The following is a 23878-nucleotide window of genomic DNA, read 5'->3' on the forward strand; positions in this document are numbered from 1 at the left end:
GGTCTGAGTATTATTGCAAAATAATGCTGATAATCCATTATGGTGGATATATATATGTGAAATTTCACAGTTCCTTCCATAGTCCTTGACATCAGACCATCATTCTGCAAAAATAAAGTCATTCCACTTCATTTCTAAAATAAGACAAGCCTTCACCTCTTGCTGAGAAAATACTGTCCTACAAAACTATGTACCATTTATCACATATGGCTCATCAACCCAAACCAAGCACTTTTCTTAACTGCCCACAAACTGACAGTGAGAAATATTGTTCTGTCATTTTTGTTCTCCACATATATACTAGAAACAACCCTATTTCAGATCTGTTGTTCAGCTATGGTCTGGACAGCCCAAACTACTCTTCCCACCCTCCAAATACACAGTGGCTGTAAAACCACACAACAGCTCCCTGATTTACCTCCTGATATTGGCTAAATACCACACTGTGAAACTTCATGTTACATGAACAGTTTAATGCCTAATTACTGTATCTGTGTGTGTAAAATTAGAGTCTCAGTCTAGAAAATTTGGCTCTAAGTTGTTTGAGAGCTTGGTTCGAAGAGTGTGGATTTTTCATTATTATATTGTAATTATTATAAGTAAATCTTGAATTTTACTTCAACCTTTATCAAGGTCTAAAAAATATTTAGAATCTTTAAGTTAGTTTTGTCCATGTGGTGATATATATCTTTGTTTGAGAGTACAGATGAAAGTATTTTGCAGTTATTTAGAAACTAATCTCTGTAAATCTGTTAAATAATAAAAAGAGTAAAATATTTTATCATAAACTTTTGTGATACAGGAGGTAATCTTTGAATCTCAAACTTATTTTTATGGCTAAGCAGAAGACATATTTTCTGTGAAAAGTCCATTTGGACCTTTCTGTAAAGATGACTTGCCAGTGAGGGCCAGTGAATTTGCCTAACCTCGGGTTGGGCAGGAGGAATGACCATTGCCTTTCTCATCCCTCCTCTTCTGAGTAAATTTTCAAGTACGTGTATCTGTGTTATTCATAGACTTCATCAGTCTGGTCCCATTCTTCCATCAGGGAGCCATAATGAAGAATAACTATTTGGCACAAAATGCTTATGTTGTCATGTTATTGTCCTATTATTTATTGCCTAGCATTGTATAGGGATTAAAGATAAACGGCCCCTGCTATGATTGCTGAGAGTTTGGGATTAGTTCTTATTCCAGAGCAAGCAAACTGACTGGACAAGTGAGCTGATCACATATTTGTGACATTTCTACGAGTGTATTTACTTCTGAATCTTGGACCTGAAATTAGTGTATTTTTACCTTATGTTTGTGAGGAATAACCTTTCCTACAATATTCTGAAGGAATGCTCAGATAGGTTGCTGAATATCAATTAAGTCCTATTGACTTCAGTGACACAGAATATGACCGTACACCTTCTATGATTTATACAGTCCTGTAAGCTAAAATATCTTTTGCAGAATGACGATCACTGCACTTTTCTGACAGCTAATTATGTGACTCTCCCAATTTGGAGGTACTAAACAAGATTTCTGTTATAAACAACATCATAAATCTAGAATAATTCAAGCTTTATTGTAATGCATTACATGGAAGTTCAGATCATCTGCTGAGGTTCCCTTGCATCTTTCCTTCTCTCCACACTAGTGAAGTAGTACTGGATGGATCTAGACCTACCATGAAATGCTGTTTCTGCTTTCAGAAATTCCAGGTTCTATCAATAAAATCCTGGGAAACAAAGAAATTAATCGAGTCTGTAACTTTGTCAAACCATTTGAGTTCAGGTGGTTCCCTGATATATAAAAGTGATTTAACATTATTTTGAATATTATGGTTGTTTTTTTTTTTTAATTGAGGAATACAGATTCATAAATTATGCCAGTGTCAGAGATTTTGGTTTTGCTTGTTTCAATCCACTGTGAAATTGTGTGGACAATTAGTATTACTCGTGGTTTTTTTACAAAAAAATGCAAAATTTTTGAAATTTGCTTTAGCTGTAGTTTAATCTCATGCTGTGACCACAGAAAACTTGTAGGGCATGTTGTTCATACAAGCACACAGATCAGCGATGATGGACCAGAGTGTTTACCAGATCAACCAATCAGACATTTAGTAAACTTATAAGTTAAATGAAGTCAGACACTGCAACTACAAGGCAATTTCCTTTTCTGAATTGAGATCAATATTTACTAGCTTTCTACAATGTTGCCTATGCTTGCTTGATCAGCATCTGCTTCTGAAGACCATTGATTGTCCAGAAGGCCTTTTCAAAGGCAGATAATGCTCTTTTCAAATACACTTTGTATTGATCAGCAAAAAGAAAGTTTTTTGATGGTGCAGAGTGCAAAAGCCATTTATAAAGATTAAGGACAGTGATATGTCACTGTGGGTCACAGTGAGGTTGAATTAATATGGGCTAATGTATGTTCTACTTTTGAAGACAATAGACAAAAGTATTCGAGGATTTAAGTGATAGTATGCTTCCACTTGCAAAATACCTGCTATGCTATCTCCAGGGACTGAAACCTTTCTCCTTCAAAAATGAATTGCTTGTTCCTACTCTTCAGTCTCTTCCCACACAACTATTCATATTCTATGCCCTATGACAAATTAATATATTAACTTGATGGACTTGGTGGAATTTGATCAAACAAAAAAAAAAAAATCTTTGCTTTTAGGTGTTTTAAACCAATATGAAATAAAGAGGGATGAATGCGACCAGAATTTTAAAAATAAATAGTCTAGGATAATGTCTTGGGTTTTCACAAAAAAAAACCCAAGGTTAATCCAAAACTGAATTTCAGAGACTTTAAAAGCTTTACCTTTGATTCTTCTCCCTGCTATGTCATGTTGGAAGAACATAGTACATCTGAATTTTGTCCTAGAAATCTAAGTGTGTTCTGAAAGCAGTTGTATCTTCCTGAAAGAAAAAAAGATGATGGGATATTCACAGAGTTATTGGTGTATGAGCTGGCACTATGAGTTTAATACAGGAAGTGAGGTTTCTCCAAGGATGTCATAGACCAGTTACAATTCTAAAATAAGCAAAATGGAAAGAGCATGTATGGTCTGCTGGTATCTACATCCCTCCAACAATAGCAAGGGCAGCATATTTATGAAATAAGCATTTGGTTTCCTAGCTGGAGTTCTCTGCAAATGCCAAGGTTGATCACTGGAATATGGCACATATCTTCCATTAAAGTAAACAGCAGTGGCATATATAGTCAAGGACAAAACTCCAGTCTGAGTCTTTTAGCAACATCAGTAAGATATGTTTTACATACAGGAAATATGTCTTGAACCTCTTGTCAAAACTTTCTCTACACATATGAATCTTCTTTGAAAAAAAAAAAAGGTGATATCCACAAAGGGCAAATAACTTTCTATTGTCTTAGCTAAAGGAAATTGATAATGATTAAACAATTTACTTGACAGATCACTAAAGCTCACAGTTTCATAATTTCTGAGCTTTCTGAATATGCATATTGTGGGGTTCTTGTCTCCTTTAACAGGCACTGTCTGTCCTCCTGTGGTCACGATGCATTAAAAGTCTTTTCTCCAACAGGTGAAACTTCCTGGTGACACTGGCAAGTTGTTAACAGTTTGAATTTAGTTATGAGTGTCCAAGGAAATTGCTTCTGATCCCAAATGCATCGTCACACTATCACAAAAGCAGCCTGGGAAGGCTGAATTCTTTCTAGAGTGGCCAAATCTATCTGTGACAAGAACTTGAAATAGAGGCTACTTTTGTTCTTCTTTCTCCACTTCTCATACAGAAGTCAGGACTTTTCCCAATTTGACTTGGAGGCTTCCTTTGACAGTTTACTTTTTCTCTTTTAAACTCATTGAGCTTCTTTTCATAAATTCTTCTTGGTATTCATCCACATCAGGTCAGTGGAGGACATCACCATCTCCAGACGTTTTATCGTTCTTTTTCTTGTAGTGCTATTATATAATATGTTTATTATAGAGGATCCTGTCAAAGTGAAATCTAAGCTGGGTTGATCTGAGAGTTTATCCTTTATGGCTGTTTCCTGCTGTCCAGTTGGGGAGCTCTGGAGGTTATCTCTTTTCAGATATACTTTTTGCTCCTATTCCACAAGGATAGCATGTCCTCAGCAGACCACAGTTTACAGCCTCACCCCTTTCTGCAGATGTCAGCTGATACTTTGATTCTAATTTTTTTTTCCCTAAGACATAGCACATTTGGTTAAATTAATTATTCCACCTCTCTATAGATCTGTTATCCTATTTAGAATATCCCTTTTACTTCTTCACACCCTTTAAGATACTAGTGTAATTTAAATAGTAATTTTAAGTTTTTGTGAGAAAAAATTCTTGAATTCACAAGCGTTGTGCATTTAAAAGTCTGTAGTCTTCACATTTAACATCTTAGTGCCTTTCAAAGAGGTCTTCATTTGTTGAGAGGCAAAAAACATCTAACATTAGTATTAATATTCGACATATTAATTTTTCCATGAAGGTTCTCTCTATTTTGCACATATCATAAATGACAATATTAAGTTCTATAACAAATTTTTTAACAACTGTATATCTCATGTCAGTAAAAAAAAGTATCAGCTGTCACCATGATTAATGAGCAAACTCTAGGGGAAGAAATAACATGAATACTCTGCACACAAAGAGGTATTGCAATACAGACATTTTATTACCTGTGTTCACAAATGAACCAAATAACTGCACACCCACATAACATGTGTTTATGGTTGATATAATTGAAGAAAATATGCCGAGAATTGCAGTTTTCACAAAACCAATGAATGTTTGTTGAATATGTAATGCTAAATTCAGTGCCACTTAAGACTAAACACCTCAATGAAAAAAACCCTTGAAAAAATCCCAAATCCCCAAAAAACCATCTTCTGCATTTTGAGTGAGAAAAGTAATGGACTTTTTTAAAACTCAAGAAAGACATCGGAAGACTAAGATGATATTGATATTGATATTAATGATATTATAATTACCATCATTATAATTCAATTTATAGTCTATTGAGGGATATGGCAAAATAATATAATTTTAATATTTATTATTGGAAAAAAACCAATTGTTACACTTCAGAGCAATTTTTTTTTGTCTGGTGTAAAAATATAGGCATTGTTCATTTATTTTATGGGGCAAAAAGATAGTCAGAAGTGTTGTGGTTTGATTTACAAATCTGGTAAAAATAATTTTCAATATCTACATCGTAAAACATGTGGTTTTAAGACTTACCTGTGTAGTAATCAAGATGTATAAAAGACTCCTTGAAAATATTGTAATTAAATAAGCCATTTAGAGGTATTACATTTTGAAAATATTTTTTCCTTTAAGTACTCAGGCCTTTTTATAGAGCACTTTAGCTGCTAATCTTACAGACTTACAAAGTCTAGCATTTCAGGTTCTTCAAATCCCCCTTTGCAGTTATAAAGCAGAGGCAGCCTTGGTGCTGAACCACCTCTCTGTACACCTTGAGAGGTTTCCTGCTGAGTGCTTCCACTCTGTAGTGTACAGCTTGAGAAAGTTTCTATCAGATTGAGTCCAAGAGACATTTTGTTCTTACTCAAATTCATTCTTTCCCTGAAGGAGATCTGAGCCCTGGCTGGAGTAATGCATAAATGGTCAAGAAGCTTCCCTTTGACCATGAAGAAAACTATGCTATCCTCTCAGCTAGTGTTATCTCCTGAATTCTTTCCTAAGGCCCAAATTTTAGTGGAGCTTGTTTTACACTTCACAGAATACTACATTAGCTTGTTGAAATTTTGAATTACTTGTTAAAATAACTGTTGATTTTCAGGAGGCCATGGTTTTACCCCTTGTGTGAAAAGCTCATCTTGTTTAAGTTCATGCAAGGAATGTTTTTTTTCATGGGGCAGAGACATGATCAGAATAATTGAGTCCTTTATTAACCATTCTGAAGATGAGACATCTGAGAGATTTAGAAGTAGTTAAATTGGGTTCATCTTGGATTACGTATTTCACAACGCTTCTTCAGATCCAGAAGAGAACACATGCCTTCTCGGACATCACTTAGTGGCCTCAACTGCAGCAAAGTAGATGTACCTCAAAGAGGTTCCAGGACAATGTTTCTTGGAAAGGTGTATGCCCCTGGTTGAAACAGGAGCAGACTGCAGCCACATATCATGAGAAGTGGAGAGCTGCTAGAAGGAGCAGTCCTTCTACATCACTGCCCCCCTCTTCCCAAGCTAAGCTCATTGCATTTTGTGTACAGTTTGCACCACTGAAATTCCTGCTCCAACACCAGCAACTGGTCGGTGTTACTGATGTTGCCAGGCAATTAAAATTTGCTTAGTCTGTGATGATGGATAATGTTCACTTGCTTAGGGCCCAGTCCACATTTCTGGTGCATGCTTACTTGAACCTGCCATACCTGCTACGACCTACCCTACAGGGTGTTTTTAGTGCCCACTTTGATGCTGGCCTGATTGCATCTGTGTATCTGAGCAGCCAGTCCATGTAAGAACAGTCACAAACCAAATAAAAACTGAACAGCAGTGGAGCTTTTTAGGTTGCACAACTATCCTTGCAATATTCAAGATTCAAAATCCTGCCATGTGAAGGCTGTGTGCCTCAGACAGTGCAAAGCCCATGACCCTGGAAGGATGAGTGTAGGGGTTTGAACCAGGTTTTCCCCCTGAAGCTAAGAAAGTGGTATCCCCCAGGGGTGGTAACACTAGAGATTGGAACCAATCTGCGCTCCTGTGAAATATAAACATACCACAACCAGACCAGAAGAGACGAGTTGTAGTTTTGGTTGTAGAAGTGGTAGCCATGTTCTGAGGCCATGAGGAGTAAAGGGCAGAGCCCCTGGGGGGCTCTGGCCCCCCCCTGGCCCCCGGCTGGGGGGACTGCAGAGACTTGGAACAGTGTTAGACTGAGCTAAGTGTCTGTAGTTAAGCTGGGAGATGTTTTCTCCACCGTGGGCACCGGAGACAGAGCAGAAGGAGAGATGCAGCGTCCAGAGGCTATGACTGAAAGCCAACTGATAAGAACTGAACCAGAGAAACAGCAGAAACAACATGCAACTGAGTAAGGAAGACACCGAGTTGTCTCAGAGAGCCAAGAGAGAGCCAGCAGAGAGAGAGAGAGAACTGAGTTCTACAGAGTTTTGGGGGTAAGAACTGAACCAGACCCCCCAAACTCCTTTGAGACCTCCGGGAAAGGAGGGACATGGACTCCTATTTTGGAGAGGAGTTTTGGACATGCAGCACCAGAGAGAGAGAGAGGAGCTGAGAAGCTCAGTCGTCCTGAGAATTCAGCCAGGACAGAATGCAGAGAGGGTGACCTTGGGGGCCCTCCCTTGCTGCAAGCTACAAAGAAGCTCGCAGCCATCCTGAGGCAGGGCACAGAAGCTCTGCAAGGGGCTTTGAGTCTCCTGAAGATACCAGACCGCCACGAAGACCTCCTGTGTTTCGTGGTATGACCGTGGTGGAACGACCTTTGTCTGGGGTGAACGTAGCCCACAGAAGACCTCTTGTGAGTGCTGGCAGAAATCCAGCTATCAGCTGCTGCATGTGAAGAAGACTGCTGCTGTAGAAGATACTCCTGCTTAGAGACTGGAAGGGATCTGTCCTTCTTCCCTCCTGGACTTTTGTTTGGAGGGGAGAAGAGATCTGATCCATTGTAAATACTTATGTCATGGTAGAGATAGTTGTGATTGTGTGTATAATGTGTTATAGTATTTATTTATACAGTCATTGTAATATATTCCCTTTCCCCCATTCTGAGTCTCCTGTCTTGTCTGGAAAAAAACCCCACATCTTATACTAGGTTGAGATGGGGGAGGGGGGCTTAGACTAGGGAATTAGATTTTGGGGATCTCAAACCATGACAATGAGGTTCAAGCTGATGCTTTTCTTATAGGCTTGGCTTCTCAAGGTCAGAAGTTTGGTCTGGGAAATTGTCTTTCAGGAACCCAGCCAAGATGCAGAAGCAAACTTGGCACTTGGTTCACACTAAAAATTTCTCTGTCCATGCTGTAAACATTACTGCATGCTGGAGGTGGGGCCAGCTGGGCCCTTTTTGCTGACTTTCTCAAGGGCAGCCTTGTTGGAGCAGTGCTATTGGAACACTGCGTCTGAGGTTGCTTAGTACCTTTTTGACCTTGCATGGACATAACTGAAAAAATATGGAGCACTTACCCCAGACTCTCCTTTAGTCATGGACACTGTGCCATAGTTTGGGGCATGGCCTCTGAGAAAGGAGATGGGTATGGGAGTGGGTGCTGGCAGTGGGCAATCTAGTGAATCCAGGTACAGGTGGTATCAATGCATGCTACTCATGGATCCCAGTTCCTTGATCGTATTTTCCCATCCTTTCTGTTTCTGCTAGGAAGCATGACTAACTTGTATACAGGTGCAGCCCAAGAAGGCTGTAGAGCCCTTTGAGTGTAAGGCAGTGTGCCTATGCCATGCCCAAACAGCCTGTCATGTGAAAGTGTGAGAGCAGTTCATCTATGGACATTTTCACAGGGGGCATCTTTATAGTGTCTTATTTGTGTGGACATAGTCACAGCAAGCCTTTTGCAGTTCTCATTTGTGTGTCCCTGTCCTTCACTGAATTTATTTCTCACCTTCATTCAGTCACTATTGGTCCTGTCCTCTCTGGTGTTTCCATTCTTCTTTTCATGTGCCATGCCCATGCTTAATAGCCTCCCATTCGCCCCAAGAAAAGCAGTGATGGGTTGACACTTGTTGTAATCATACTGTTTAGTTTGAGAATTTTATTCCTTCCTGTCATTTTCACATATCATATTTAATTTAATTGTAAGCTGTTTAAAACAGGGACAGCTTTCCTGTGTTAATACAATGCCTTATTCAAGCTGTCTGTGACCTCAATAATTACTCAGGTGCAATTATAATAAAGAGTTATTATCAGCTACAATAATTATTCTAGGACCAAGAAAAATACAGTCATATCCTTAGCGCATTCCTTTCCAGTTCTTGAGCAATGAGTGAGCCTGAACACAGTTGAGTACTCTGTACAATACTCTGTGTATTGTAGTGATGTTGTTTTGGAAAAGTTTTTGAATGTTTACAGTTAACTGCCCAGAAGTTCTTCTCATCTGGTGCAGATAAGATATTAACACATTGCTGACCAAGGAATAAATCTTAAAATTTTATCTTGCCTTGTCATTGTTTTCATGATTATTTCAGAGATCTTTTGAGGATGTTTGCATTTTTCACGTGAGGTATTTGGCTGGAAATAATAGGGATTTGAAACTGTTCAGAGTTCTAGAAATGCAGGAAAAAAAGTTCTGAGTGATGTGGGCAGAGTGCAGATAGTAAATGATACATTTAACACAGCAAGTGCTTTCTGCCCCGTGTCTTAAGAAGACAGCACATACGTAACATCCCATATAATGTGAGGCACATAAGGACTACGTTTGCCACAAATTCAGATTTTTTAAAGAGTAATGTTGGCAGAGCACCAATCTAGTTTATTTACCATCTGGTAGCTCTCCTACAGGTATAACTCTTTTTGAAAGTGCCTAATGCAGAGAAATCATTTCCAAGTGCTGTAGAATTTATTTGGACTTAGCAGTTTTTAGCAAAAAACCCCTCAGACTAAGATTCAGCATACAGAATATTTGTTCATAATTCTTTTCTTGTGTGTTCTTCTGTAGGTTTGTTTACTTAAAAAGCAGATCTTGTTCATAAGTGCTCCATAACTAGTGGTAGCAGCTGAATCAATACTCAGAAGAAGACACTCTGTCTTCTTATTACACATGCTACTACTCTCTTCTCTCCTCTGAGGAAAGCCCAAATCTCATACTCCTGTGTTCTCTTTTTTTATCTTTGACTGGAATACTAAATTAAAGTGCTATCCACCTCACCACCCCTACAAAACCAAAGCCAGTTCCAAAATACATTAAGTATTTCAGATGCAGATTTCTGAAGATGAGCTATGTCTTAGAATATAAATGAATTAAAGATGTGGATATGCTCCAGAAGCCATTGGAATAATTTAAGTGATGTGAAAGAATGTTCCGTGGTAATGGTATCACTCTTGCTCACTTTTCAGGGAAAATTGACGGTATGAAAAGTCCTAATGTTACATACAATGTGATTCTCAGCTCTGGGATGGCCATTAGCACTCTAGAAGATCCTGAATTTAAGATGTAGTTCTGTGAAAACTCTGCTCAGGGCTCATTGGTGCAGTGAGCCCTAATCAAATGTTATGGTTTACTAGAACACAAGATAAACCACAAAATTGCATCATTGTGTAAATACACATGTAGATGCTCTGCATTTTGAACACTGTGAACAATAAGATTCTTCCTGTCACCCCTCCTCTTTTCGAATAAGATCAAATGCATAGAATATCTCTGCAGAAGGAACAGCTTAGTTGGGTAGGACTCTTCAGCTCAGAGAAAAGGAGGAACCTTGCAAGAAGATATAATGGGTGTCTATGAAACCATGGAGAAGGTAAATAAGAATTGGTTATTTGCTTATTCTCCCAATACGAGATCATGGGGATGTCAGCATAAAACAACCTATGACCTCTTCGAAACAAATGGTGCAAATGTCCATGATATTGTCACAAACCTATATTTAGTCTGAAGAGCTTCAACCTGAGGATGCTATTAGTGCTAAAATATTGAAAAGAATTCAGGAGCTGAACAGCACAGTGAATGAAAATGGTAAAGAGTGAGAAAGAGAAGGAAAATAAAAAATATTATAAAGTACGGAGGTATTACCTCTGGCTCAGAAGGCCAAGGTTGCAAATTGTTCAGACCTGGAATGGTATTTGTGGGAAGTATGACTGTGCAATCACAATTCTGTTGTGTTTAGGCCTTGATTTCTCATTCCCATGAAAGACCATATATAATTGGTTCCTCTGACCTGACCTAGTACACCATTTTTTGTATTGTTTTGTTAAATTCTTATGAGAATTGCCTGAGACTTCACATAGGAATAAGAATGTGCTATGAGTATCAAAATCAAGTGTTTTTCAGCGATGTTTACAATGCTTAAACATACCTGTAAAATGGCACCTTTCTTTGACTTTTTCTGTTATCTCAGTGTTTCTAATCAATAAAGATTACTTCTGACATGTAGTTTACCAATGATGTGGAAGAGCTCCTTTGTTTACTTTGATGAACTACGTCATTGTTTTGGTACTGGGAAGACAGATAAAGAATTACACTTGCAAGACCAGAGATCTGTATAGTATTTTCTCAGTGATACACACACCTGGCAGCACATGGAAGGAAGTGGTTTCCAAACCTTTTTTTTTCCCTTATAGTATCTGATGCCATGGAGAAAATATCATAATTATCAAGACTGCATATTCTCACAAGAATAGTGAATATTCTAATTATCTCTTTATTAATATGCAGGACCCATTATGTAGATTTGATCTTGTCATATTTACTATTGGTTTGATTATAGGTGCAAATAATAGTAATAAGAAAGGTCTAACTCATTCTGTGGATATTATAAACCATTCAGGTATTGACCCACAGGCTGTCCTTCTGCTGTGTTGAATGGGTTGTTGTCCTGCTGCTCACACTCTAGTTGTTATTCAGGCATTTCTGCAACTGAAGTAAGAGAACGGTTTCAGAAACAAGCAAAGACAAAAAGAGTCAGTGCAGAGAAAAAAAAATTGCAGCTATGTTTTATTCAGATTCTTCTCTACTCTGAAGCAGAGCTGCTTTTGCAGTCAGTAACTCCCCTGCTGTAGCTGATACAGCACAAGGCTTTCTAAAGTTGTTATGTTCCCATGGTAATAGAAATTATTACTCTACGGGAGAAGTCCTATCACAGAAAAAAAATGACATGCCAAGCTATCAAAATGAGTTCTGCCTGCAAGTTAAGTTCAGAGTCTTTTATTTAACAGAGATGGTTGTCCTCCACAGTTCTGCTCTTTATAGAAAGACTTGGGCTCCATATATGTAAACTCAGCTCATGGGTAGTAGCATTGCAAAACTGCTCTGCTGCCAGCGCAGGGACTGTATACTTGCTTCTCAGATCTGAAAATATGTTTGTCTTATTTTGCAGTAAATATGAATTATATGACTAGAATTTCAGAACTTTGGTGTGAATTTTGGAGTGCTGTTGCCCTTGTACCATTGGAAACAAATTTGCAAATTCAAGCTCCAGTTCTTTTCCATCTGAAACATCCGGAGAACAAGCATATTCTATGAGGCTTTAGGTTGCCTAAGTAATAATAAAAAATCACATTGATTAGACCTTAAAAAGTCAACAGGTGTATTTTTCAATGATGAGACAGTATATTTATACCATAAAGAGCAAAAATTTAGTCAAGAAAAAAAAATCCTCAATTTTTAAGATTTTTTTTTGTACATCTGTTATGTTTCCTGGGACATTCACATAATGTAAAGATGAAAGGCTCTGGTTTCATGGTTATGTTAAGTATTCATTCTTAGACCCAGTCAAAATTAGATCTTCTCAGTGGCAAAAGATTTGAAGAAGCAGTAGATAATTCAGACATATCTGTTTTGGAATTCAGGTGTATTGTCAGTTTCTGATTTGATTTGAATGAGATCACTGATGTGTTGGGGATTTATGGTTTGACTAGTTTCAATTTTTTAAAATATAATTTAACACAAATATATTGTATATTGCTTAATTTTGTAAGTGAAATAATAATTAAAAATATGGTGGAATATAAGAAAATAACTCACTTATAGTTTTTATTTGTAAATTACTTTATATCCAAGACACTCAAATTTAGCAGAAATTTTTACTTTTGGCAGCATGTTTTACATTTTCATGCCCTCCCATTAAATTAAAACTCAGGAATTTCTGGGACACCTTTCACTTGAACTATAATATTTTCAATTGGATGATAGACTGCAGGAGTGACAGTGTGTTGATTGATTCCTACACCGATCTATACAGCAACTGGTTAATACTGGCAGAACACTGAAGATGAATGGAATGGCACAAGTGAGTGAGCTCTATTATTTTCTTATTTTTCTGGGTCTGTGGCTGTAGAATGGGAGGTTTGTCTGTTACACCTCTGCAGTGGTCATTCTGTCTCCAAATTGTACTGCTCAGGCAATAAGAGAGCTGCCACATGTCTATATATGACTGGCAAAGCAGAAGCAGTAGATTAATCCTCAGTAAGTCTTCAATGCACTTGGAAGCTAGGCAGAGTGGTATTATGGAAGAGATGTTAAACACCACACAAAAGCCAGTTTTTATCATTGCTGTTTTGTTTATCAAATGCATTTTAGGGTGAAGGAGGACTTATAAATGGTAGGAATGAAATTTGAAGGAGTTATCCTAGTCCTGCCCTTTGAATCAATACAGATTTTCAAGGGCTGGGTTGCTATTTAAGATTTCTGCTATAATGAGCTTATAGATGCAAGTCCTGATCTTTCTTTTACTATGAGTAATTTAGTTTATGTGAAGATAGAGCATTTCAGACTACAGTGGATCTCAGTAGTTTCAGAATGTTAAGCATGTATTTGTAGAACTGGGACTTAAATGGATTTCAGCAAGAAGCGCAGAGAAATAAGTTGATGACAGTAGGTGGAGCACACAGTTGATGTGTTTGTCCACTGGTTTTTTTAAAATCTTTCCCATTTCATGATTCTTGGAATATTACGAGTGTCTCAAGTCAAAGTCACAGATTCTACTGGGTCCTTCTGGACCACCACAAGGTTTTTGTTGTCAGACTGCCTTTTTCTTTTCCAGATCTTTTATTTTTTATTAATGCAGTCCTTGCTCATATTTTTAATTTTCACTATTCTTTCCACTACTTATTAAAACTCCAAACCACTAAATTAGCAATAAAAAGTATCCATTCAGTCCAGCCCTCAGCATGCATGAGTTAGTTCAGTGCAGTTGTTCTTTCTTTGTCTTGAAACTCCTCCATCATTCTAATGGGAGGATGAGGATTTGTGGCTATCCTTTTTCACTTGCCATTGTGGGATCTGGTACTCTTCATCTATTTCCTGCGTAGTTTCTTGAAGTCACCTCAGATTTTCTTTGTTATAAATAAGGGAAGGGCATTTTGGGCTTGAAAATATATGTGTGTATCTATATGTGTAACTGTAAAATTCTTTCAAAAACATGATCCAGGTTGTGGCAGTACCCTAAATAGTGTTCCTTAACAAATATAGACATATTCCTTGCAGAAAAATGGTTGTTGTCTGGAATGAAAAAGCAGATAAAATGGAAGAGAATTACACAGGAAAAACACAGTGGACAAGTCATTTGACAAATGCGAAGAGACTTCTTGTTTCTGTTAGGGCAGTTACAGTGGGCAGGGAAACAGTAGGAAGAATAAAAAAAAAAAGGAAGAAAGGAGACTGAAGGGAAGTGAGCTTAAAAGGTACAGGAGGGTAGGACAGATTGGGGCATGGAAGACTGCAAGGAAAAGAGCTAAAGCAAGATTTCAGTGAGACTTTCAGAGCCCTATTTGAATAAATTATTTTGCTCTAATCCTCCTAAGACAATTGCTAGACAGCATTCCTCTGCAAGGAACAGCAAGGAACAACTTCTTGACAATAAGGAGTCATATTTCTCATGTTTCAGACTCCGTTACTAGAAGGTAAAAGTAAATTAATAACCAAGTGAACAATAGTTTTGAGGAACTGGTAGAAGAGACATAAAATCTTCCTTTGGAAAGAGGATAATCAGTGCAAGATGCAACAGAGAGCATTCCCATCGAGGAACACAATCTGTATAGCCTGGTGGTTATAATGATGCCCAGGGAAAGTCTTTTATAGCTCGGGTGGGTCCTGTGACAGAGGCCCCTCCAGATGGGGTCCTTTGGTTAGTAGCCAACTACAAGGCGATAATATTGCTTTGCATCAGGGCTGTATAAGTGTTTGAAAGTCAAGTTTGAGTAGGGATGCAATGGTTACTGAAGAGGTCAATAACTATCTGATCCCAGGTTTGGGGGTGAAAAGTGGAATCTTTATTGAATACGTGAAACGCAATTTAAGGGTCTTGGGGGCAGGACATGTTAATGAGGAGGATGGGTTATGCTAACTAGGGGATGGATTATGCTAACTAGGGGATTACACAAGTTTCTGCTGCAGTAACAGAATTGGTTAATATTTCCTGTAACCAGGATTACGTGGGGGGAAGGGAACAAAGGGTTTCTACATGATCTGATAACATCATCACAAAGTCTCTCCATGTCTTGCTGCAGGAGACAGACCAGCCAACATAGTTAAATGTCAGTAGGTCTTGTGAGGAAGGTCCTCAGAGTAAGGAGTTTCTCCCGGCTCCTGCTGTCCAAGGCTGGCTACATAATCCTTTTCTGCTGATATTCAAATTTCGGATTGCTACAGATTACCAAGAAAAATAGTTTACAGCAGAGCAGTGTGTTTAGGAACCACTGTTGTAACCAAGATACTGTTGTAACAGAAAGTGTCATCAACCTCCCCTGGCCCTGATGCTTTGTGAGAACCGGGCTGGCTGGAAAAAATGTTATGGCTTTAAGTATCAGAGATTCACCTGTTTCTCAGAAAACTCCTTCCTGAATGGGCTCAAGTCATACAGTCCTTGATGCTTCCCATTGTGTGCACTTTCAGCATCTCCCCAGTAAGCAAGCCACCTTTTGCTGGTCACATTTTTTGCTTCTTCACTTAGGAAGTCTCCTGCCACTGTCTGAGACAGAGAGTATGTGTAGGCATACCTTTAAAAATGCTACTTGAAGGTTTCAAAGGAAACTTCTAGAATTACAAGGAGATTCCCTGACATTTCAGAGTTTTTTTTTTCAGTTTGAAGCTTTCTTTCTAGAATATCTTCATATAATGCTACAGCTGAGAAATTGCTTCTCCCTTTGCTTCATCCTCCTTAGCTTTCATATGTATATCAATCAATTTCACATTTTCTGATATACTTTAAGTTAGCTAAAATGCAAAACTCATGTGAAGCAAAGTGTTCCCACAAAGATGCATTCCTGTTTTCTCTGCTGAAGCAGTGCTCCTGCCTTGATTTGCTTTATCTGCCTTCAGAATAAATGGCAGTCGTGCATTACCTTTACATCTATGATATTTGTCCTTTTGCCTTCTTACTCCATAAAATAAGATAGCAGCCTCTATGCATTAGTGCAGATGTCTTGGAACTGTACATTTACATTTCGAGATCACGCTGTTAGCTGGTTTTTTAGTAATTTAAAGGAGATTTGGAGTAAATACCCATTACTTAAATCAATAGAGTACTCTGTAATCACCTTGAATAAAAGCTTTTTTCATTCATGAACCAGAAAAGCACTATTTAGCATTCTTTCACTGCATAGTGTTATGTTCTGAAAGCAACTTATCATGAGAAACAAAATAGGTTTTTTTCTAAGCCAGACTGATGTTAAATTATGTTAGCTTTGCTTAACAACCATTGAATTTCCTACTTCTGGAGGTTTAGGCAGACTTTTTTTGTGAAAGGTTTTATTTAGAAAAGCATTCCAACACACTTACTCCTTGGTAATTCATAGTCTGTCTCACACTTAATCTTGCAGAGACAGATGCTACGAGCTGAGGCATCCTGCACATGACATAGTAGTCATTAACTATTAGCGTTATTCAATCTCCCCAAAATATTATTGAACATCCCTACTATATGACTGCAAACAATCATCAGAAATTCAGATATTCAGATAAGCATTAACATATATTAAGTGTTGTGCAAGCCCTGTTTGTAAAAAAAAAAAAAAAAGAATCTTACAAAAATAATTACTAAAAATGAATTACAGTTTTTGTTATTTTCGCTCAATAGCTGATATCATTAAGAGGAGTTTCTAGTGACTAAAAATGCAATTGTATTTCAAATAATTTCTTTAGGAGTTTATAGGAATATAGTGTGATGTAGTTAGCAGAATTTGTTTAAGAAAGGAAGAGAACCAGGCTGCAGGGAGACTGATTTTTCCTTTAGCATTAGGAAGGTTGTGGTTTTTTTCTCAGATAGGAATGACATGGAAATTCCTCTCTTACAGAAGAAAATTTGAAGTAGGGCTCTAATACTCTTCTGAAAATCTGGATAATGGAACTTTTCGTGCTCCACTGTTGTGGTCTTTAAAGTTTCTTTTCTGTCTTCATCGAAATCATATTGTTTTACTCCTTACTCATCTTCTATATTCATATTGATTGGCCCTTACATTTTCTGTTCAGGGCTTACCTCCAATTAGGCTGAGCATCTAACAGTTGAAGCCAATGTGAGACAGAAGTATAAAAGGAAAAGAAGGGGGTTTAGTCTATAACTCATAGGTGATGAGGTGAGAAAACAGTTCAAGTTGAGCTACAAATATGAAATGCAGTATTTGCAGTGGAATGTTGGCTTTACTAACTAGCAATATTCATGTTTCCTATCCCAGAAATAAGCAGCTGATAGACAAGGGGAAAAATCACTTTTACAGTATCGATTTGAAGTAGAGTAGGTATAAAAATAACAAAGAAAAATTATTATAAGTTCTTTTGAAAGAAGAATAATTGTGGAAAATAGTGACTCAGTGTTACAAATATTTTTTCCTGCTTGAGAAAATCATAATTGATACTAACATCTGTAAAATAGCAGGTACTTATATTTGTCTGGAGATTGCAATGATAGTGTTTATTCTTTTTTTTTTGGTGAATAATTTAAAATTAAACAGCAAGGGAAACAATGCCACAGGACCTTGCTCCAGCTCACATATCTTCTTTAATATGCCTGCCTGGACTGTACAGCTGCTATCTCCAAAGCATCAGAGTGCCTGAAAGCCCATAAGGCTCTGGTTTATTTTTATGATTTTATGATTAAAAATACCTATGCTTGTAAGTCAGAGGACCTATGTGACTTACATACACCATCATATGAGGCTATGTTTCTTCCCTACCAAACAGCTCTGCCAGAACTCTATCTGTACCTTCACTGTCCACAGATCAGATGTTTGTGTGCCATTTTTATTGTTGGCTTCTGACAGTGGCAGAGATGCTAGCTACTGTAGAGACTTCTGACAGTTTTAGAAAACCTGCCTCCGTTCATGAGAGCGGTAAAGCAGGAGGCTGCTGTAGGAGTTTGTTTCTGCTTTTAGATGTGGATAATGGGAATTGCTGAGAACTAAATGGTGTTACTTCTTCTCTGTTTTCTTTTCCTTTTGTCCTTTGGTCCATTCCCAAACTTCTTCTTGTGTTTCTAATATTCTTGTATGAAGATCAGATAAATAGAAAAGTTGTTAAAATATCAGGCAGTGCCATAGACTACCTTCCCTTGGTAAACTTGGTCAAATGTCACAGAGCATTCTAAAGAAATGTAAAGCAAGTAAAAATGTGGAGGTTTTTTGTAAATGCTACCACTGTCTTTCACTGTAATTAAGTCTGTGGTACCACATATATTTATATCAGATCTTTGATATATAACTGTCTATCTTACAGTTATCCTACAGTGTATACTACACTATTTAAGAACAATTTTCATGTATAAATTCCTCTTTTTGATATGGTGCTACTTTTATTCCTATGTATTGGCTTATGCTTTGTAAACATGATAGAGAAGCAATTGTTTTCTGCCCAATTAGCCCAAACTTTGCCTTGGCTGTAAAATTTTATGCAAAATATTCCTTACAGTCTTTGCAGTCCAATGGAACAAAGATAGACCTTATAACTCTTAAAGATTTTTTGGCAAACTGCTAATAAGAGCTTTTTAAAAACTATAAGACCTTCAGCTGATGGAAAAGTATAAGAAGGAAAAAAAGACTGCAGTCTTGCACAGGCAGTAATGATGACAGCACCATTAATAACATGGACCATTAAAATTTATAAAAAGCTATTCTTAATATAGGATATAAATACATTTCTCAGGCAGAGCTATGAAATTTATAACTTTTTTATTGTCACCAGAGGACCTTCCTAGTGCTCTGCAACCCTCCTCTGTCTGCTCTCCCTCATAAATCACTGTGTGGTTAATAACCTAGATTACAACTACCAGTTGCATTTACAGAATTAAATATTGACTATGTGAAAATGTTATTACATTTTTACTGATCGGAAGACTGGAGAACAGCCCTGCAGGACATGTAGCTGGACAGAAATATCAGTGTAATCTTTGTTACAAACACAGTTACGGGATGCTCGGTAACAAGTGACAGAATTTTCAGAAACAGAAAAGAAGTGGTGGAAAGTGAACCCCTTGATTTCATACCAGGCAACACACGTCAGCCAGAGCAAGTTGTATATTAAAGGCCACTTCATTTTTACCTGACAAGTTTCAAGGCTAAATATATGAAGTAACTTTTAAGGGTAAGTCCCTGTTTTGGCAAAGTGGTGCATCAGAAAGTCTGATAGCTTTACTTCTCAGGTCTGAGATCTTGGTGAAACTAAGCTGCATGTATGTCGAATAATGGGGCTTCTACCAGGTTGACTGAGAGACTGACTTAAGTTTTAATACTTAATGAACTGTTTCTCATCCAACTTCAAGTCTTCTCATTGGATGAAGTATTCCAATGAGTTATATGAATTAACATAACTGCCAGAAGAAAAGTTTCTTATTAAAAATAATTTAGGTTTCAATCCATGTTATTTAATTAATTAATTGGTTTAATCCTTCCTTAGACTCCTTTGACAAAATTTCATTACTAATGCAAGTTGTTATTAGGATTCAAGAAAAAATCATGTGTCCAGATAAATTACCATTTTCCATGTCACTGTCACACTGCTGAACTTCCATCTGTACCTGTTAATTTCTTTGGTCTCTTCCTTCTGAAGGGAAGTTCAATGAGCTTCCCTACCTCACATCATGAAACCAAACAGCGCGAGGAAAGTTATTTTTGGTCTTTTCCAGACGTAATTTTTCTGCTGCACTGGAACAAATCCATGCTTTTGTGCTGCAACACATTTTAATAACTCAAAGTAATTATTTTTCAATACATCAATGATTTGAATATTTCTTTGTCAATTTTCAATCTAAGCAATGCAGTTTTAACTTACCATTTTAACCTGAATTTCCACAATACCAAAACTTTTTTTAGACATAGGTCATCTTTGTCTCCCCACATTTTCATGCTTATCTCCAAACTGTCTTTAATTTGTCAACAGATTCTCTGTTATCTTGCTGGTAGACTGACATCCTTACTGAAGGAGGTGTTTTATTTCATTTGCAGATGAAAGAATGATATCCTCTTTCTTTATCATATGAATGTCCTCAAATTGTCCACAGTCTCAAGAACAAGTCAGAGTTTTCAGAGACTCTTAAGTTTTGCCTTTTTTAAATATTTGTAATGAGTCCTTGCTGGATCTCAGTGCAAATCATACAGCATAATGTCTTCATGATAATGATTGTGGAAAGATCAGATACTCCATTCTTTCTCATGTTAAAACTCTTTATGATTTGGAAGAAGCAGGGAGTTATTTTGAAGAGGCTTTTTGCAAATGTAATAGTAAAAGTGCCAGATTTGTGAAGTGTTTCATTTTTTTGTTTTTATGTGTGACCCTACTCACAACAGTCCTGGCTACTTGTCAGATGACTTTGATTATCAGTTATTTTGGTGTCACTTTCCAAAATTTGTTCCAGAATAAGTTGGCATGGAAGTCTGTAAGTGAACCTTTGCTTCAGAATGGTTTTATATATATAGTAATTAGTAACTGATAATGCATTTTCAGAACATTTTTCATTTTCTGCATGTTATAATATTTAAGATTAAACCTTTCTCTTTTTCTTCAGTTATTAAGCAACATTGGAATAGTACTTGACTTTTCTCAAGTTCTGTTGTGCATTAATACCCTTTTATATCGAAGGAATATGTAAAATCTAGTATTATTAAAAGAATTGTTCAAATTTATTCTACTTTGCGTATAGTTTCTGTTGGATAAATGTTCTAGCATTATGTATCAGTGAAGATCTTGGTGGAAAGGGGTAGCAGCCATGCTTAAGAGGGCAACAGGGAAAGAATTAGAAACGTGAGGTGTTGTTGAGTGGTGAGGAATACAGAATTGTGCACAACAACAAGGAATTTATATCCCTCTAGACACAAGCAACAAACTGAATAATTCTTACCAGAGAGAAAAACGTTTGCCTTGCCTAAGAATTTTACTGTTACACAGTTCTCTGGCTGTATATATCAGTATGGGAAATCTTCCAAAAGATGACCTTTGTCTCCCGAGTGGCATTTTGTATTTCATTCCTTGAGACACTGACATCTGAAAGCTTCCTTCTCTGTTTGCTGGGCCAGACTACTTCAGTATCCTTTTGGTCATGGTAGTATCAGAAGACAGGGATGTACTTAGAGAGCAGAAAGAAAAAAAATAGAGGTCAGGAAGAAGAGTAGGAAAAAGATATATAACGGGAAAGGATGACAGCAGAATCATAATTTTCACATAAAAGGAGATGTCTAGCATTTCAAAGCTCCAGGGCATGTCACATAGGACCTTCTGGATGGCTCAGTCCAATCAAAGCATCTCTTAGAACACAGAACATGCCAGCAACCCATCTTAAGCCTCAAAATCAAACTCTTCTTCCTTCTCCCTAGGTTTTTTGATGAGTGATGTACTGAGTATCTGCTCTTTTCCCCCTAATTATTCTTAGTATCAGAAACTTTGACCTTATTTAAACCATTTATCAGATTTCTTTGAATTACTTGAAATGTCTCAGCATGTTGTTAGAGTTAAGTCATTATGCTTATTTTGAATGGATTCAGACTTAAGGTGACGTTGATTGTAACCCCAGTGAGATCAGCGGAAGTGAACCATAGTTCACTTCTATACAATCAGCACTCTCCTAATTATAGAGTGCAACTTCTCTTCTTATTCCCTGTCTTTACAAAAGGCCTGTAGCCATCCATCATGATCCTTCGAGCCATGTGGGTTGTGACAGCGTGTTTCAGTTATTCCTGTGAATAACAGCACATTTGTTTCTGCTCTGGTTAGCCTGGCTTTTTCCCCAGTTGGTTGAACTGGTGTGAGCATTGTCACTTTAGACCCTGCTCTCCAAATCCTTCAGTTCAAAGCCCACCTCACCAAGTTGGCCAGCCAGCTGCTCTGGCTCTAGCGATGTTCTTTCACCAGGCAAGTGTAATGGAGGCTGTTGAGAGATGTGAAGTATGAAGAGGCTGTTGCCTACAAGCGATTAGCAGACCTTGCAGGCAACAGCAGACAGTGGCAAAAGCAGTGGGAGGAGTGATGAGGAGCAATCCTGTAACTTCATGCCAAATTTTAAAACAAGCTGATGGAGGATGGTGGATTCAGAGAGCTTTGCTGGCTAAATGTCATTAGATTAACTTTATCTGCTATTAAAACTGGTCTACCATGAGTAATAAGGTAAGTGTTTTTAATCACAGTAATGCACAACACAGTTTAATGTGGTTTATTCCCTGGTCTAATGGAAAGCCTCCAGCTGACTGCTACTGACCAAAGGGTTCTTCCATAGCTTATGTGATCATGGTTAGTATGTAAATGAGGGGAAGAAGGAGGAAGGGGGGGACATTTGGAGTGATGACATATGTCTTTCCAGGTCACCATGACATCAATCGCCAGTGATGAAGCCTTACTTTCCTGAGAACAGGAGATACCTGAACACCTGTCTGCCCGTCGGAAGTAGAAAATTAATTCTTTGTTTCGTTCTTCATGTGTGTGGCTTTTGATTTCCCTATTAAACTGTCTTTATCTCAATCCACAAGTTTTCTAACTTCTACCCTTCCGATTTTCTCCCCAGTCCCACTGGTGGGGGAGTGAATGAGAGGCCGCGTGTTACTTGGTTGCGGACTGGGATTAAACCACAACAGGTTCAAATACATAGACCTACAGAACTATTTAAAGTGCTATGGGAACAGAAGAAAAATAATAATTAAATATAGACAAATGATATTGCAACATAGTAAAAATTTACCTCACCTTTGTTGGAACAAATGGTAACAAAACAGCTAGAGTAAAGGTCTGTCTTAAGAGTTTTAGTGTACAGTGCCCATTCTTCTCTTCCAATATGCAAATGTCTGGTTTTACAGATGTTGATTACTAAAAATTATTTTCTCATATAAATGTAGTCAGATTACCTGATTGACTCTTGACAGACTTCCTTTTCTTCTCCCCAACTTTTGACAAATGTAATTTTTTTTCCTAATACATTTCCTATATTCAGCAGACCCTTTCAAAGAGAAGTTTTTGACAGATATTTTTATTGCTTCCCCACTCCCTAGTCTTTCATATTTGTCTATTAGATATCCGACAATAATAATTAAAACCAAAGCAGTTCTTACAATATGGGGGGGAAAGCCTATAGAAATAGCTGACTGATGCTTTACACAAAAGTTAATAGCTTATTCCTCTCCTATAAAAGATGGTGAGAATGGAGTATCTATTGGACAGCTGAGTGCAGTCAGCTCTCACTTTCATTTGTACAATGGCATCCCATTAAATAGTATCCCAAATTAATGTTACTATCTCTCAGTTGTTATATTTCATTTGAGATGGCACTGTGAGCTCTTTGCATGATCAGTAGAGTTTCCCACCACCTGCTCATTTTCACAGAGGAAGGAGGCAAACAGGACCAGCATTCTGCTGACAGGAGGGAAAATATCTACCTATCAAGTGATAGAGAATGCAGTAAAAGTTGAAGCAGAGCATCTATACCAAAACAGACCTTGTGCTGTGCAGTCTTTCATAGCTCTCGATGCTGTGTCCAGTTAAAAAGTATCACAGGTAAGTGCAGAACACAAAAATAATGCTAAACCTAAGCACAGGGCTTTAATTTACTTCTTGGAGAACTTACACAGCTTTTAGAGCTATGTCTTGCACGTGTCTGTATGTGTGTTTGCATAGACAAACATTCAACAGGAGAATTACAGAATAAAATCCATGTATTTGTTTTGCCTTGATACAGACTTCAAAATAAACCAGTTAACTACTAACTCCTTTCATTTCTAGCATGCAGTCTGTGAGAAACTGGGGTACTTGTCCTTCATAAAATATGATTT

The 23878-nt window shown here is 37.5% G+C and overlaps 1 long non-coding RNA gene across 1 annotated transcript in view; it reads left to right on the plus strand.

Annotated features, from left to right (window-relative positions):
• Positions 1–23344, plus strand: part of LOC127482491 (uncharacterized) — a 35325-nt gene extending 11981 nt beyond the window's left edge. Inside the window, exon 3 of the long non-coding RNA XR_007908631.1 lies at positions 22420–23344. This is a non-coding gene — a long non-coding RNA (uncharacterized LOC127482491). The remainder of the gene's footprint in view (positions 1–22419) is intronic.
• The last annotated feature ends 534 nt before the right edge of the window (positions 23345–23878 follow it).

Source organism: Manacus candei, unplaced genomic scaffold (assembly GCF_025592945.1).
Source record: "Manacus candei isolate 608988 ecotype Guabito, Panama unplaced genomic scaffold, ASM2559294v1 h1tg000088l, whole genome shotgun sequence".
NCBI classification, from domain to species: Eukaryota; Metazoa; Chordata; class Aves; order Passeriformes; family Pipridae; genus Manacus; species Manacus candei.